Below are 18270 nucleotides of genomic sequence, written 5' to 3' on the forward strand. Positions count from 1 at the left end.
TCTAAAGTAAAAAAACAACAAAACAGTAGTTATTAGAGATGTTAAAGCTTTGTTTTGTTTAACGACACATTGCTGCATTGATCATCGGCTGTTGGACGTGAAAACTTTGGGTAATTTTGACATACAGTCTTAGAGAGAAAAGCAATATTTATATGTGAACCATCCCACAGACAGGGTAAACACATACCATGGCCTTTCATATACCAGTCGTGGTGCACTGGCTACAACGAGAAGAAGCCCAATAGGCCCACCGACGGTAGAAATTGCCAATATGCACGTGTACGAGTGTACGTCACAATGTTGGATATTCGTATCGAAATAATACAATATTGATTAACAACAACGACAATAACAACAAAATCCCGTAAATATCGAAATCATTGTCACTGAACTACCGTTGGGGCATGATTTAGTCCATGGTAAAGCGCTCGCTTGATGCCCGGTCGGTTTGGGATCGATGCCCGTCGGTGGGCCCATTGGGCTATTTCTCGCTCCAGCCAGTGCACCACGACTGGTATATCAAAGACCGTGGTATGTGCTATCCTGTCTATGGAATGGTGCTTATAAAAGATATCTTGCCACTAATGGAATTTTTTTAGCGGGTTTCCTCTGTAAGTTCCAAAATGTTTGATATCCACAAGGTCCACAAAACCAAACAAACGGACCTACCGTAGTCAGTCGTGAACACGTCGTGGATGACGCCCAATAGCCGGTCTCTATTATTGTGCTGGGGGTGTCGTTAAACATTTATTTATTCATTTATTCATTCATTCTTTTTTCTTTCATTCATTCATTCATTCATTCATTCTTTCTTTCTTTCTTTCTTTCTTTCTTTCTTTCTTTCATTCATTCATTCATTCATTCATTCATTCTTTCTTTCTTTCTTTCTTTCATTCATTCATTCATTCATTTCATGTTTTGTTTTGTTTTTACTTCGGAACTTTTTATAACATTTCTTTTCTTAGTTCTTCCAACCAGCTTATCTTGTGATGTGATTATCCTTTTATCTCTAGTCTTCATTCATTCATTCATTCATTCATTCATTCATGCATTCTTTCACTCGTTCGTTCGTTCGTTTATTCATTCATTCAATTAATTAATTAATTAATTAATTAATTCTTTCATTCATTTCAATTTTATTTTCATGCTTATATCAAATAAAGGTTCAAGCACACTGTCCTGGACAAACACCTCAGCTATCTGGACTGTCTGTCCAGGGCAGTGGCTTAGTGGTTAGTGAGAGAAAAGAGGGTGTATTGGATTTACAGCTACCCACTGAGTTGTTAAAACTCGCTCTGGGTGGGAGCCAGTACCGGGCTGCGAATGTCTTAACCACTACACCACCAAAACCGGTGCCTCTAGTCTTAGGTCAGGTCAGGTCATAAGGTTTTACGTGCACATTCAGAGCAAGCTGTTGTAGCGCACGCCTGTCATGGGCACAGAACAGGAATATGGTTGGGGCGGGAGGGAGAGGGGACCGCTCGCACTGTTTTTCTTCAGGGACTTACTTTTATTATATTATAATTATATGCAGGACGCGTCCATTAATGTAATAAACAATCTGAAATGGCCCACGACCAAGATCACCACTAGAGATAGCCCGAGTAGTCTGTCGTTCGAGAGCTGACTGACATGTGGATGGTTATGATCGCTCTCTTGGCCAGGGAGGGGGGCGAGACATAGCCCAGTGGTAAAGCTCTCGGTTTGGGATCGAGCCCCGTCGGTGGGATCATTGGGCTATTTCTCGCTCCAGCCAATGCACCACGACTGGTACATCAAAGGCCGTGATATGTACTGCCCTGTCTGTGGGATGGTGCATATAAAAGATCCCTTGCTGCTAATCGGAAAGAGTAGCCCATGAAGTGGCGACAGCGGGTTTCCTCTCTCAAATATCTGTGTGGTCCTTACCCATATGTCTGACGCCATATAACGTAAATAAAATGTGTTGAGTGCGTCGTTAAATAAAACATTTCTTTCTTTTCGTTCTTAATGATAGCCATAAAATCCATGTCTTCTAATAAACAAACTAATGTCTGTTTTGTTCTTGTTATTCCTTTGTCGATTCAGGGGGCGGGAGGCAGCCCAGTGGCACAGCGCTCGCTTGGTTAGCGGTCAGTGTGGGATCGATCCCCGTCGGTGGGCCCATTGGGTTATTTCTCGTCCCAGTCATGGTATGTACTATCCTATCAATAGGATGGTTCATATAAAAGATCCCTTGCTACTAATGGAAAAAAAAATGTAGCGGGTTTCCTCTCTGAGACTGTATGTCAAAATTACCAAATGTTAGACATCCAATAGCAGATGATTAGTAAATCAATGTGCTCTAGTGGTGTCGTTAAACAAAACAAACGTTTAACGTTATCGGTCCAACCGATTAGAACTAAAGGCAGTCAGTCAGTCAGTCAGGCAGTCAGTCAGTCAGTCAGGCAGTCAGTCAGTCAGTCAGTCAGCCAGTCAGGCAGTCAGTCAGGCAATCAATCAATCGATCAATCAGTATAAGTAAACATTTCACGGAGAGGATTTGACCCACGTACCTCAGGCGAGTGCTCTACCTAATGAAATCGCACAACTGGATCGATTCTAGACCGACCGACCGACCGACTGACTGACCATCAAACGTGTGCTTTACCTCTAATCTACGTCATGTTGTTTAACGACACTACTAGAGCACATTGATTTATTAATGACCTGTGTACAGAAATCGAACCTTATTAAGGCCTCACTAACATATCTAGTGTCCAGACTTTGGTAAACTGAGTTTATCTGTGTGCACAAATCGAACCTTATTAAGGCCTCACTTACATATCTAGTGTCCAGTGTTTGGTAAACTGAGTTTATCTGTGTGCAGAAATCGAACCTTATTAAGGCCTCACTTACATACGTAGTCCCCAGTCTTTGGTAATGACGTTTTGCAGCGATTGCAGAGTGGAGTTGCTGTTTACGGTTACCAGGCGACCGCCAATACTCTGACACACGTGAGATGCCGTGTTCCACGACTGTGACGAATTGTAATATATGTATTCCAGAGACGTTCCTGAAACAGAACAGAAAACTGGTCATGGTTGAGGATTGGCGGTTAGATATTTTAGGTTCAAAGTGTTATAATCTGTTGAATGGATCCACCGAGGTGATTCGATCTTGCGACGCATGCACCTGAAGCGAGCACTCAACTGACTGAGTTAAATCCCACACCGTCTTTATGTAAGGCAATCCTCTATGTTTTTTCGCGATGCTGTGAAACCCGGACTTTAATCGAGGTCTATTTCTCGTTCCAGCCAGTGCACCACGACTGGTGTATCTAAGGCTGTGGTATGTACTATCCTGTCTGTGGGATGGTGCATATAAATGATCCCTTGTTACTAATGGAAAATATGTAGCGCGTTTCCTCTCTAAAACCATATGTCAAAATTACCAAACTATTGACATCTAATAGTCGATGATTAATACATCAATGTGCTCTAGGGTCGGTGGGCCCATTGGGCTATTTCTAGTTCCAGTCAGTTAACAACGACTGGTATAACAAAGGCCATGGTATGTGTTATCCTGTCTGTGGGATAGTGTATATAAAATATCCCTTACTGCTAATGGAAAAATGGAACAGGTTTCCTCTCTGAGACTATATGTCAAATTAGCAAATGTTTGACATCCAATAGCCGATGATTAATAAATCAATGTGATCTAGTGGTGTCGCTAAACAAAACAAACTTTACAATATGCTCTCGTGGTGTCGTTAAACAAAACATACCTTAACGTTTTAACAGACCTCTATACAAGGAGGGGTCGGGACGTAGCTCAGTGGTACAGCGCTCGCCTGATGCGCGATCGATCTAAGATCGATTCCCGTTGGTGGGCTAATTGGGCTCTTTCTCGTTCGAGCCAGTGCTCCCAAACTGGTGTAACAAAGACCATGGTATGTACTAGCCTGTCTGTTGGATGGTACATAAAAAAAAATCCCTTGCTACTAATGGAAAAATGTAGCGTGTTTCCTCTCTATGACTGTCAAAAATTACCATATGTTTCACATCCAGTAGCCGATAATTAATAAATCAATGTTTTCTAGAAAACAAACTTTTAAACTGGTATTGTTAGTATAAATGCGTTTCTTTTGTTACGCGGTGTAGCCGTCACTTTGGAGTACGTGCCAGATGTGTGTGTTTTCTTGTACCGACGGCTCAGTTCTAACATACAGTGCACGTACAGACCGTGCAGTCTGAGCATGGCACTTATAACAGGGGACAAAGTTAAAGTCGGTTTTGTTTAAAGACACAACTAGAGTACATTGATTTATTCATCATCGGCTATTGGATGTCAAACATTTAATAATTCTGACATATAGTCTTAGAGAGGAAACCCGCTACATTCTTCCATTAGTAACAAGGGGTCTTTTATATGCACCATCACACAGACATGATAGCACATACCACGGCCTTTGATATACCAGACGTGGTGTACTGGTTGGAAAGAGGAATGACCCTATAGGTCCACCGACGGGTGTCAATCCTAGGATAGCGCTTTATCACTTATCCCGAGTACTCTGACTGTAGAAGGCTAGACGGACATTTGGACAGATACTCAGGGCTGAATATCTGTTCAAATGTCCGTCTAGCCCTCAACAGTCAGAGTACTCGGGATATTTATCACTAGGCTACGTCCCGACTCTAAAAAGGGGAGAAGGAAGGAAAGGTTTTATTTAACGACGCACTCAACACGGTTATATGGCGTCAGACTTATTGTTAAGGACCACACAGATATGAGAGAGGAAACCCGCTGTCGCCACTTCATGGGCTACTCTTTCCGATTAGCAGCAAGGGATATTTTATATGCACCGTCCCACAGACAGGATAGTACATACAACGGCCTTGTTACACCAGTTGTGGAGCACTGGCTGGAACGAGAAATAGCCCAATGGATCCACTGGCGGGAATCGATCCTAGACCACTGGACTACGTCCCGTCCGTGCAGTTTGTGGAAGCTTGGTACAAACGTTTCAGGTGATATATTGGCTGGACTCAAGATGCTGTTTTGCTTGTTGATTGAAACATATTTTGTTGCTTTTCATTAAAGAACAAATGGATTAGGCACAAATTATACAACTAGGCCTTCTCCATAATACACACATGTTACGACAGTAATACATTTTTTTTTGGTAATTTAAATACCAACAGAAATACATATTATTGAAAAAGAAAAAGAAAGAAAGAATAAAGGTATGTGATGTTAGTTTATATTATAAGTATTTGGTGGTAAACTGAAGCGAGGAAAATTAATAATTATTTTATTTTTGATTATTACAGTTAGTGATGTAATGATGTATATTGTACATGTATATTGTATTTTATTATCTAACATTTAGTGAAATATCTTAAAATATCAGTGAACTAAAAGTGTTATCAGTCACTCAGTGACGATAACACATTTTAGAGTGAAAATTTCACTATTTCACTCTGTATTGTCTTCACTATAAGAAAGACGGAACTATTTTGCTGCTGGCATTTTAAACATAAAGGTAAATTGGCAAACGTTATATAATAAATAGAAAATTTCTTATTTTTTGTCAAATATGATTTATATCTCATCTCGTGAAGTTTGCAATCATATCACACTTGTCACGTTTTACAGGTCTTTTAGGGTAAAACATGGGTTGTGTACATAAAAATAATAAAAATTATTCATACTAAGCTTAGATATTAACAGAGATTTTATTATAGCTATTCTTCTTCCAAGTGGTGTTACAACCTTCTCATCCATGTATTTATAATTTGTTTAATTTCAAATAGTTTAGAGTTATAATTAAGTTTGGTCATTTCATTCAAGTCGGTACTAAAAATAATTCCAAGTGCTTTAAATGAAGGAGGATTCCATTTTAGATTAAGATTTTGTAAATATCGTATTGGACTATTCCTAAGAGAGCCAATACAGATTACCTCTGATTTATCATAATTAATATTGAGTCCTGATAATTCGGAAAAGATATTCAAGGTATTTATTGCTTCTTCAAAAGACGTTCTACTACCATCAAGTATAAAATCAGTATCATCGGCATACTGTGAAATTAGGTTTTCTTTGTTGTTTATTGAGATGCCTTTAATTTTCTTATTTTTACGTACAAGTCCTGCAAGAATTTCTACACAGAGAAGAAATATATAAGGAGATAATGAATCACCTTGCTTACAGCCTCTCTATATATTAAATGATGAAGACACATTTCCATTAACTATAACACTTGATTTTATATTTTGGTAAAAAACAGAAATCCAACGTTTCAAATCCGAAAAAGTCAAGGGTTTTATGTATATATGACCATGAAATGGAGTCGAATGCTTTTTCGAAATCTATTCGTAGAAATATTCCTGGAATATTATGCGATTCAGTATAATACAAAATATCATACAATATCCTTATATTGTCCCCAATATAACGACCCAGCATGAAACCAGTTTAGTCTTCGTTAATGAGAAAATGAAGTACTTCTTTAATTCGTTCGGATATATATACACGCAGATGCTAATTTATAGACAACATTTAGAAGTGATATCGGTCGCCAGTTGCTAAGAAAACGTTTCGGTTTATCACCTTTAGGTATACAAGTTATTATTCCCAGTTTCTGAGTAACAGATAATTCACCATTGATAAAAGCATAATTAAGGGATCTGAGAACAAAATAGCCTATGTCTTTCCAAAAACATTTGAAGAATTCTGCAGAAAAGGTGTCTGATCCTGGACTTTTGTTATTTTTTGTGCGCTTCAGTGCATTTGATAATTCCTCATAGGTTAATAAACCTTCTACAGAATCAGCCTGTTCTTTACTTAATTTGTTTAAATCTTGATCTGAAAATAAATAATTTAGATTGGCGTCGCTTATACTTTCTTTAGGAGAATAAAGCTTTTGATAAAATTCTTTTGTTTCGTTCATAATTTCTTTTTTATCTGTAATAATAGAACCATCGTTTTTTTCAATAACTGTATGGATTTACTAATAAAATTTCTATTTTCCAAGTAACAAAAGTAATTAGTAATGCGTTCACCCTCTTCTATCCATCTAGCTCTCGATCTGATGTATACACCTTCCATTGTTTTTTGACGCAAATTTTCTAAATCTTTTCATTTTGAATTAATGTTTTCAAAGTCTAAATGATCGCTTTTTTCTAAGGATTCTATTTCTTCAATTAATTTTTCTTCCCGTTTACTATTTTCTTTTTTCAAATAAGATGAGTAGGAAATCGTCTTGCCTCGTATCTCCATAAGTAAAACTTCTAAAAATAATTGATTATTAATTTGAAAATCAATTTCCGTTAGGGGGATGTTATCGATTGTAGACTAGTACAGCATATTATCTCTTATCACTAGCAATTATGTTTTTTATTATTGTTAAGTAAGATTTATTGTTTAAAAATGAGTTATTAAATTTCCAATAGGTATTATGTTTTATATTTTCAGTTAATTCGAACTTAAGACTTATCATAGAATAATCGGTTCTATATCCATAATGTATATTAGAGTTTATTACAAAAGAATATAGTTAATTTGACATTAAGAAAAAATCTAATCGGGCCTGTTTCAATGGTGTGTTCCTCCTCCATGTATATTTACGAAGTTCGGGGTTATGGTCTCTCCAGATATCAACAAGATCTAGCTCACTAATCATCTCTAATACTGCTTCGCGTTCACTCGATAAGATATAAATCATATTTGACAAAAAACATGATATATCCTCTATATATACTGTATGGTGAGATTTTGTAATATGTTGGCTGTATACAAGTATTACACGGGTTTGTGTATTGTGATATCTGATGCATATGATACACGTTTTGTAAACTGGTCAACTATGTTTACTGTTGCATCTTTTGAAGTACATCTTGGGAAGATCACTGATATGCCAAATAGCCGATGGACAGGACATTGGAGAGAAGTGTGATCACGTGATGTGGCACCCCCTCTTCCCGGCCAAGGTGAGTTACAGCGGGAACGCTGTTAAAGACATTTAGTATGCTACTAATGTAGTCGTAGTCTAGAATACAGGGAATTGTGTCATCACATCTATATGTATTCCAGTGAGCTCTGTCATGTGCTAGTGTTGATTCAGTAAACTTGTCTGGGAGTGGCAGTCCTCTCAGTTCAGTGCAGGAAGGGTGTACTATCCTGTCGAGATCTCCAAGAGGGTGGATCTCCTCCTATAGACGAGACACTGGACAGAGATTCATGGAGTTAAACACCATTGCTAAATGTCCATTCGACTCTGTATTGTGCGGAGATGCGGCATCACGTATTACTATTTAGTCGTACCGATTTATACTCGAGACTAGGGTCGGGACGTAGCCCAGTTGTAAATCGCTCACCTGAAACGCAGTCGGTTTGGGATCGATCCATGCCGGTGGGCCCATTGGGCTATTTTTCGGTCCAGCCAGTGCACCAAGATTGGTATAGCAAAGGCCATGGTATGTGCCACCATGTTTGTGAGATGGTGCATATAACAAATTCCTTGCTACTAATGGAAAAATGTGGCGGGTTACGAACAAATTATGACATCCGATAGTGGATTTTAATAAATCAATGTGGTAACAGCTATGTCGTTAACGAAAGCAAGATTTGTCTCCGTCACACATATGGGCATATTTCAAAAGGTTGTTAGTCACTTCGTACCATGGTCATTTCGTACCAGAGTCATTTCGTACCTAATTTGGTCGTTTTGTACCCTGGTCATTTCGTACCATTGCAAAAAGTCATTTCGTACCTTGGTCATTTCGTACCCTGGTCATTTCGTACCATTGTAAAACGTCATTTCGTACCCTAGTCATTTCGTATCTTGGTCATTTCGTACCATAACTGAAAGTCATACATTTATAACAACCACCCCAGTAGTATCTTTTACAAAATAACATTAAATTACATCTATAAGATGCAAACACCTCCTGCAACTGACTTTTGTTTTGACTTTATAAATTATTAACCATTTAATCTTGTCCCTAAAACAAATCTTTGTATAAACATGGTCCATTATGTTGTTTTGTTGTTTTTGAAAGTTAGACTAATTATCTGGAGCCATTTCATAAAACATCGAAGTTGGCAGTTAGTTTTAAATACCAAATACGGCTTTTGTCAGGTAAAATGGAAATAGCAGTTGAGAGGTATTATGGGTATCAATAACGATATGCTGCACAATAACGTGTTATGGATTTCAAACTGTCCCAATAAAGTTTAAAAATAACAAAACAACACTGCATTTATGCTATGGTCGATTCGTTTTCTATATACTGGTATGACATGACTATGGTACAAAATGACTTGTGTACAAAATGACTGGGGTACGAAATGACTTTTCACAATAGTACGAAATGACTAGGGTACGAAATGACCAGGCAGCATGGTACGAAATGAGTGGTACGATATGCCTAGGGTACGAAGTGACTATGATTCTTTCAAAATACTAGTTTGGTGTCACATAGAATTTGAGTCTTTGTCCGTTTATTCCTTTTATGGCATTCACATTAGGAAATAAAGTCATATGGTTTTGTATCAGACAGGCGGAGCTGCATTAATAACAAATTCCTTAATTAATCCATTTTGACTTAGTGAAGGTTAAATAGTTTTGGTGTCGGAACATTGGTTAAAAATCAAAGATGCCAACTTAACAGAATCAATGCAACATCATATGAAAAGTATATGAGGAACTTTGATTAACTAATGTTTTTTATAATCAAGAAACATGCTAGAAATCTAGATTAGCTCACTTACTTCTCTGATTAACCCTTTGTCTTCTATAGGCACTTTAGTTTTGGTGTCGGATGGAAATTATATATTGGTGTCTCATGGAAATAACATGTCATACATTTCATTAGTATAATTTTAATGAACACGTTATACCACACCTAGATAATATGTTTTAAAGTGCCTTCTTTTTCATTATACTACATTAAGAAATGACAGCCACGACTCTTAAAGGGGCATTCCTGACTTTATAAACATTTAAACATGTCCACTGCCGACAAGACTTTTATTGGACAAAACTGGATATTAATTACATTTTCTTGCTTAGAATAGTAATGTGTGCACATCATGTGTTTCTGGTATTCCTAATGTTTATAGTAGCTTAGACAGAATGCGTTTTGTTTACATGTATAAGGTGTATATTGTTTGAGGTGTTAATTTGAATTTGTTGTCCTGGTGTTGATCACTTTTGAAAATTTCAAAAGTGGTCAAAAGTGGTCAACATCAAGACAACAAATTCAAATTAACACCTCATATTTCAAGTATGCCCATATATATTGCAAAATGATAGAGTTTTGTTGTTAATATTTACTAGATTTAAGCTATGCTTGTTAAAACCTTTATAATCATTTAAGATATTAAGATAGTGTTGGTTGTAAAGTGCCAACAACACAAACTATAAACAACTACTGAGATAAAAAGAAACCATTATTTAAAAACAAAACTTGCATACACATACTAAATGTTTCATATAAAATTGAAAATTGAAACGTGTAAAAACAAACAACACGAACATATACTAGTATAGATTATACTTAACAGTGCTAAAATATATCAGACTACTACAGGATCTGCAGAAACGAATACGGGATGAATTGAAAAAGAAAAAAAAGGGACGAGAAGGCGTTGCCAAAAAGCAAAGAAGGGGACTGGGTGTCTTTCAATGACAGATTCTAGAACAATTATCAATTAGGAACTTGAATTTTCTGGAAGTGGAGGTTTTTGCAGAAAACGAAAGGGCCTAATTTAGATCTAGAAAGGAAAGGAAATGTTTTATTTAACGGGCCACACAGACACTGAGGGAGGAAACCCGCTGTCGCCTCTTCATGGGCTACTCTTTTCGATTAGCAGCAAGGGATCTTTTATATGCACAATGCCATAGACAGGATAGCACATACCACGGTCTTTGATGTACCAGTCGTGGTGCACTGGCTGGAGCGAGAAATAGGCCAATGGGCCCACTGACGAGGATCGATCCCAAACCGACCGCGCATCAAGCGAGCGCTTTACCACTGGGCTACGTCTGGTCCCCTTCTAGAAATGAAGGAGTTGAAATTTGTTCCAAGATGTTTGAAACCGGGGTAGATCATTTATAGTGTTCGACATCTTCGATTGAGACGCACTGAGGTCAACATTATAGCAACTTGACTACTAGATGTTGATCGAGTCTCCCTTTTGGAGTTAGAAGCCGTCCCATCACAATATGAAAATGACACTTATATCGTTATGGCAGCCATTTTGGTTTTATGGACTGGTGTAGTCTTGCTATAATTTGATAACTCTGATTATTTTCTTGTTGCTCCGTATATAGTGAAATTAATCAAACAGAGCTATCTTGTATCAAGACTCCACCAGTTCATACAATTAAAATGGCGGCTATAAGGCAGAAAGCGTCGTTTTTTTCACTATTGTATGTATGACAGTTTTATTTATTTCGAATATTTTTTAATTTGCACCGAAAAAATTATTTTTTGTTGTTGTTATTTTCAAAACACTTTTGCTTTGCTTTTTACGTCAAACTAAACCGAATGTATTTAGAAAAGGTATTTGTGTAGGTGGACGAGACGGACTATAGTTTCACATGTGCAGGAGAAAAACCCCATCCAGTGTGATATTTTCATTTGTTGAGGTTCGGGGTTTTAAAAAAATCCCAACATATTATTATTGTTTTTTTAATTGTTGTAGATAGGGCTGGGAATGAATAGTTTTTAAATCTGCAAACGGTTATGAAAAGACCCATCACAGCACATTCGGTTGATGCGTACAGAACCCATCAACTCGCTATAGGACAACCCTCCTTCCAACCTCCTTTGCCATGGCGAACCCTCCTTTGCCTCCAGTAAGTAGACTTTTTCGGACTTGAAACTTTTCGATCGTCATTCTTATACTTTTTTTTCTAATATAAATAGCCTAGTCCCATATCCTTTATTTTTGGCAATCCGAGTAGTATTAGGGCCTGTTGAGTGCCATGACTGACCTACTTTCCCGTGATCACGTGACCTTGGTAGGAGACAATGGGCTTGGTGTAGACAATGGGCTTGGTGTAGACAATAGGCTTGGTATAGACAATGAACTTAGTATAGACAATGGGCTTGGTGCAGGTGTGTGACCTTGGTAGGAAACAATGGTCAAGGAAACAGTGACACAAAGGCTTTTGTATAGGAAACAAGGGGCCTTTGTAGTGGTGGGTGCAGGTGTATGGTCTTTGTGTAGGAAACGATGACACAATGGCTTTTGTATAGGAAACAAGGGGCCTTTGTAGTGGTAGGTGCAGGTGTATGGTCTTTGTGTAGGAGACAATGACCTTGGTGCAGGTGTGCGATCATGGTGAATTCAGTTCAGTGTATTGCATATTACCAAACAAACTGGTGTCAGCAAACAAATAAAAGCAAAGAAACAACAACAATTAATAATAACAATATGTACAGGCCAGGTGTAAGTCTGACGTTGGTTTTGGCTTTGGTTTTGGCTTCATTGTATAACGTCTATTGTGTTCTTTTTTGTATTCACAGTGGACATACACGTGGATGTTTTTTCACAGTGTTTTATTCTAGAAACCCAAAATAATAGTTAAAAGATTTCTCGTGGGGAAGGACTGTAGCTGTTTGCTGACTGTTTGGTTTAAAGTGAGGCTTTCATGTCGCCAGACAAAATGCGTGTGTGATGATTTTCATTCATTTGTATTTCTTTAGCACATTATCGACGTTTTCTTTTGTGCTCGGAGGATCATTCATTCATTCATTCGCTTTATAATAGAGGAGTACTTTATCGGACCTCTTCATCAGCCCTCATACAAAGACATTTTATTACACCTCTCCGAGTGTTTATGAAACCAGGTGAACTGCAAAAGACATACCGACGCGTGCCCGTCTTAAGTAGCAGAATAAATTTGTTATGGTATGCCCACTGACCGTCAACGTTTGTTTGTGTTTAGCGACATCACTAGAGGACATTGATTTATGAATCATCGGTTATTGGATGAAAAACCTAATTTTGACAGTTTTAGAGAGGAAACCCGCTACATTTGTTCCATAAGTAGCAAGGGATCTTTTATATATACAATCTCATACCCCTTATGGGGCCAGTATTTTATAATTAAATACAAAACTTTTTGTGCGTGCGTGCGTGTGCAAAAGTGAATGGCAAGCTTGTATTTGTTGTATATTGACGTTATGGTAGGTTTAGGTTTTAATATAGTTAATTTGATATAGCTTGATAAAGTTTAGGTTTTAATGTATTTATTGAAATTGATTTTAGGCAAGTCTAACTTAAATAAAGCACAGACCGTGCATGAGCAAAGTTCACTAGCACTTGAACTCTTTCTTTTGTCTGAGCGTGAGCAAACTTCACTAGCACATGAACTCTTTCTTTTGTCTGAGCGTGAGCAAAGTTCACTAGCACATGAACTCTTTCTTTTGTCTGAGCGTGAGCAAAGTTCACTAGCACATGAACTCTTTCTTTTGTCTGAGCGTGAGCTTTTCCTTTTCTTTCTGCCTCAAGTCAGTTGCTATGTTCAGTTGACTTGCTGACTTCAGATGTGTTGGTTGTGTTTTTTACTTTTAACTTTATTATTTTGATCTGAAGACATTGAAACCCGAGTTTTCATCTGGTTAATGTTGGATCCAGATCCCATATATTGTGTGAGTTATTTGCAGTTGGTATATATTAATGTCATTACAGTTAGACAATGCTAAATGTAAATGTTAGATATAACAATCACTTAGGTAAAACTATTATATGTATGTAAGTGCGGGACTGTGTTTAAGTATTCACATGAGTTGTATTTATTGTGTATGCTATGTGTAGTTCAGATATTGCGACATGTGTAAGTATACATTATGATACATTGTCATAATTGATGTTTTGATATTAATAATATGGATGATCTTATACACGACCTAATGGCCATGAACAATATGTATGTATATGTGTAATAGGTCGTGTTAGTCGGGTATATGTTTATGTATTTTATTTTAATTATTTCAGGGTCTTTAATTATTATTTCGGACACCACCCGAACCTGGAATAAATATGAATTTTGAACCCTGAGCAGCTTTTGCATTTCTTTCAACTCTCAAAACCCATTCTGCAACATTAATATTGAAAAATCAGAAGTACTTTGGGCCATGCGTATGAGACCTTGGGACGACGGCGCAATTCCCCCCCCCCCCCCCCACACACACACTAGTGCAGAAGGAAATCCTCAAATTCGGGCGAAAACGATAGAGATATCCAAAATGCGTAGTGATTCGTTCGCAAACCTATGTAGCTGTTTGGCACTAATGCTAATCTAAAAAACAGAATGTTATTATCCATATCCGGGCATTTTTGTTTAATTAGGGCTAAAACCAAGCCTGTCCCCCCCCCCATCCCCCCCATACAAAATGGTAGATCGTACGCCTAAGGTACGAAATACAAATATTACCATGCCAGTAGTAAATTAAATTTGGTTTTCAATCCCATGCATTCCATTATTTGTTTTTCATCAGTATAATAATAAATGTATAAATTAATTAAAGGGACATTCCTGAGTTTGCTGCATTGTAAGATGTTTCCGACTAATAAAATATTTCTACGATTAAACTTACATATTAAATATATGTTCTTGTTTAAAATATCAGTGTCTGTATATTCAGTGTGTTTCTGGTCGTCTTAATATTTGTAAGAAGCCCAAACTGGATTTTATCTTCAAATAATTTCGTACGTACGAAAAAACAATATTTTAGGAAATAAGATGAAATTTAACCTAGTACAAATATTGTTTAGGGGGAAGGGGTTTTTGGTACGCCCGCGTATGTGTTGTGTGTATTCATTCCACATATCCATAATTATAAGAGTAGATGCCAATTCAGTTAATTGGCGATTTCAACGTATTGCCGCTTTGGAGTAGTACTAAACCAAATAACTATGTATGTGTATAACGATGTTCATAAATATGTACATGTATTTAATGTATTTTGTTATACACCTTGTTTTTATAGAATTTTATTTATTGGTCTATTTTTATGCTTATTATCAACCATCCTGTCACGTGAATGTTATAAATTGTATATGTATATATTCCTCCCACGCTGTTGTGCAACGGTCTGAGTGTAAGTAAATTATTGTCTTGTCTTGTGGTTATTTGGCTTGGTTTGATAAAGGTATAGGTAGTACTAAACCAAATAACTTCCGGCTGGATCAAAGTTGGAGGTGCACCCAACTTTTGATAGAGAAGTGAACACCACAAGTCTTGAGATTGGTGATAAATGTGAGAGTGTTGGTTGTAAACGAAAATTAGTTTCATTTTGGGAAGAAAAAAATATATCCAATTTTATTTCATCTAGTATCGCTATGTCAAGTAGTCTTGTGCTTGAAACATGTATGGGATACCTGTAAAAAAAAAGTACTAACATTTTGTGCGGAACTAGGGTAGTCATAAACGCTACCTGTTATCTCTGAAATGAGCAGCTTGACCATCATTTTCGTTCTGATTCACTTTAAGGGTGAGGGTGGTAGTATTTATATCCGTGGTGTTTATGTCGATTGATACGTTGCAGGTAGGAGATTTATCCACATAATTATGTTACTATTGTCGTCTATGGGATTTGATTAAACCGAGTTTATCTGACCGCAGAAATCGAACATTGTGGGTGTGGGTCTTTTTTCGTGTTTTGTGGCATGCTTCCATCAAATAACTGTTCAAGTACACCTATCGTGGGCACAACGTCTGATTTCGCCAGAACGTTCTAACCAAGACAGAGAGTGACTAAATCGAACCTAATTAAGGCAGCACTTACATATCTAGATCCCAGTCATCACCGATGACGTCTTTCAGGAAATTCAGGCTGGATTGGCTGTTTACGGTTACCAGGCGACCGCCAATACTCGTGAGATGCCGTGTTCTACGACTCAGTTGATATTTTCCATATTAAAAAATACTCGTGACGAATCCTCTCTCTCTATATACATGTATATACTGACACACAATGAAAACGCAAAACAGATATTTTTCAATATTTTGTTGTGATTAATGAAAAATATATTTATTGGACTTAAAATAACAATTTATGAGAGGAAGCCATTAATTGGTACTTTTGTCTGGGTTTTAATCCTGGTTTTGTTCTCATTACACATACAATAGCAGAAACACACAAAATGGTGTGAAATGCGTTCACTACATGCTCAATCATGCTGCATGCAGTGCACGTGAAATGCCAGTATGTGGACACATAAGTCACGTAACGGTGTCGTATTCCTCGTCATATTAAGAATGGCACGACTCGGACAAGAACAAAGGGAGCGAGCGTTGAGCATGGTTCAAGGGGGGGGGGGGGGTGGGGGGGGGGGGTGGGTTGGGGGGTCTGGGGGGGGGGGGGGGGGGGGGGGGGGGGGGGGGGGGGACTTCGCAAAGCCACCGGGAGTGTCCGTGATCGACCTCGACCTGGTCAACGTCCCGTTACGACCCCACGCCAAGATCGGCAGATTCGACGACACCACCTCCGTGACCGGTTTAGAATTGCGACGATGACAGCAAGCAACATTTAGGACGTCATGGAAGGCATATCCATCCGATGATGGTCATCCGTCGACTCAGAACGGCTGGACTCGGATGCAGACGCCCGTACAACGGTAACACCATGACACCGCGACATCGTGCTGAGAGACTACAGTTTGCTCTCCAGAATGGTAATCATCCACCAGCCTTTCACCAGAGCATTGTTTTCTCAGGTGAGTCCCATTTCTCTGTCTCCTTTGCCGATGGAAGAGCACGTGTACAGGAGACTCCATGAACGGTACGCTGACGGATGTGTGAGGGAACGTGATCGGTTTGGCGGCGGTTGTCTGATGGTATGGGGGGCAATCAACTGATTTCAGGAGTGATCTCATCATTGTCCACGATGCCCTTACAGCCCAGCGTTATGTTGACGTTATTCTAAGACCACCGGCCTCGGTGGCGTCGTGGTTAGGCTATCGGTCTACAGGCTGGTAGGTACTGGGTTCGGATCTCAGTCGAGGTATGGGATTTTTAATCCAGATACCGACTCCAAACCCTGAGTGAGTGCTCCGCAAGGCTCAATGGATAGGTGTAAACCACTTGCACCAGTGATCCATAACTGGTTCAACAAAGGCCATGGTTTGTGCTATCCTGCCTGTGGGAAGCGCAAATAAAAGATCCCTTGCTGCTAATCGGAAAGAGTAGCCCATGTAGTGGCGACAGCGGGTTTCCTCTCAAAATTTGTGTGGCCCGTAACCATATGTCTGACGCCATATAACCGTACATAAAATGTGTTGAGTGCGTCGTTAAATAAAACATTTTTTAAAATTATTTATTATTCTAAGACCAGTTCTCCAGCCACTTTTGCGCCGTCACCAAAGACCAGGAGGTCCCCTTCTGTTTCAACAAGACAATGCCCGTCCACATACTGCAAGAATTACCCAGGCATTCCTGCAACAAGCCGGTATCACCGTTATGAACTGGTCCGCCGTTTCACCGGATTTGAACCCAATTGATCACATGTGGGATGAGTTAGGACGTCGTGTACGCCACCGCCAGCCACCACCGCGTAACGTCTCTGAGCTTGCACAGGCGTTGCAGGAGTGGAGGAGCATTCCTGTGGCTTATTTGAGATGTTTGCGCCAATCCTTTCCTCGTCGTCTTCACACATGCTCACGGGCCAATGGTGGACACACCAGATACTGACCTTAGGCACGAATTGTATTCACTTGGATTGAACTATATTTGGAATTTATCGTATGTTGACGACAGTATCTACATTATAATCAAAGAAAGGATATTAGATACTTTTAAGCAATTATGTTACAGTAAAACAATGACAACGTCTAGATGACTTTTATATCAACATTTATATTAAATGAATATAGATTACAAACGTATTTAAGATTGCCAATGGAAACACGTTATATAAAAGACATATGTAAGATTAGAATATGCGCTCATAAATCTGGCAGGTATCGAAATATTGAACGATCAGAAAGAATATGTATATGCCATAGAAGATGAATATCACTTTATAATAGTGTCCACAATACAACGATTTGCGTTGTAAATATGTAAAAATTTATTATTATAAGAGGCCAAGTGTGTATCGTTGTATACAGTTATTAACCACCGGTAACAATAAGGAATTGAATAACCTTGGCAAATATTTAGTGCAAGCGAATACAATTAGAGATCGGTTAATGCAGGATAATAGTTAATGTAATAAATGTAACTTATATCACTTCATGTGTCCATGATTATACATAAACCACACCCACCATTGTTTTGCACGTGTGTAT

The sequence above is a fragment of the Gigantopelta aegis genome, chromosome 15 (assembly GCF_016097555.1).
Source record: "Gigantopelta aegis isolate Gae_Host chromosome 15, Gae_host_genome, whole genome shotgun sequence".
Classification (NCBI taxonomy): Eukaryota; Metazoa; Mollusca; class Gastropoda; order Neomphalida; family Peltospiridae; genus Gigantopelta; species Gigantopelta aegis.